This window comes from Mizuhopecten yessoensis, unplaced genomic scaffold, assembly GCF_002113885.1.
Source record: "Mizuhopecten yessoensis strain PY_sf001 unplaced genomic scaffold, ASM211388v2 scaffold10055, whole genome shotgun sequence".
Lineage (NCBI taxonomy): Eukaryota > Metazoa > Mollusca > Bivalvia > Pectinida > Pectinidae > Mizuhopecten > Mizuhopecten yessoensis.
This window is the reverse complement of record NW_018408356.1, coordinates 1-1,175: the sequence shown is the minus strand read 5'-3', so window position 1 is coordinate 1,175 and position 1,175 is coordinate 1.

Here is a 1,175-nt window from a genome sequence, read left to right as displayed (position 1 = left end):
TTAAATAAATTGTTGTGATAGTGTCTGTGGCCCATGGGGGTCTAAAGTAACACAAATAAAGGGTCTGCCTTTCTTGGGGCTCTGGACCCAAACTACTAAGCACATTTCAAGTTGATTTCCCAGGAATAGCCAGGTGAGCGATTCAAGACCATTAGGCCTCTTATTCTGTAATGACTAAGTTCTTCATTCATGAGGCATTGGATTGTAACAGGGGTCTTTTTTTTAATACAATGCTTTCACTAGGGTTTGAACCCAGGACCACTGACTTACTAGCCTGACCTTCTGCTGATTGGGCTAATAAGATATTCGCTTAAGCTTATTCAGCAGCATGCCAGATCAGTAAAACAGAGGACCCAGGTTGATTTCTAGCAGAAGCATATTATTGGAACATAGCATAATGAAATATTGAAAGCATTTCCAGCGATTAATTATATTTGACAGCTTAAAATAATGTTTTGCGTTGTCATACTAAATGTATTTGTGACATCATGATCATATTTATCAACACTCTTTTGATTAGAAATGGTAAAACCTTGAGTCTTTTAAAAAAAAAAGTCAATGAAGTTAACTAACCACCAATCATTGGGTAAAATATATGTCACATATCATGACAAGGTTTCTTGTCTGAGCTTGAAACATCATTTGGTCATTTTAGCTGAATGAGTATTTGAGCCATTTATAATGGTAGTTATGGCCATCTTTTGTGTTATCTTAACCGGTTACATATTTTTTCTATGATTGGTAAAAGTTCAGTTGATTTACTTTTAGCTCACCTGGTCCGAAGGACCATGGTGAGCTTATGCCATACCGCAGCGTCCGTCGTCCATCCATCCATCATCCGTCTGTCCGTCAACTTTTTCTTTAAAACGCTACTAGTCATGAACAACTGAGCAGATTTTGACCAAATTAGGTCAGAAGCATCCTTGGAGGAAAGGGAACAAATTTTGTACAAATGGTGGGTCTGGGTCTGGCCCTCCTGGGGGCCTGAGGGGCGGGGCCCAATAGGGGAAATATAGCAAATTCTTTAAAATCCTTCTTCTTCTGTAGGAATGAAGGGATTTGGTCCATATTTGGTCTGAAGCATCCTTGGGTGAAGGGGAACCAATCTTGTATAAACCGTGGGTCTGGCACCCCAGGGGTCTGAGGGGCGGGGCCCAATAGGGGAAACATAGCAA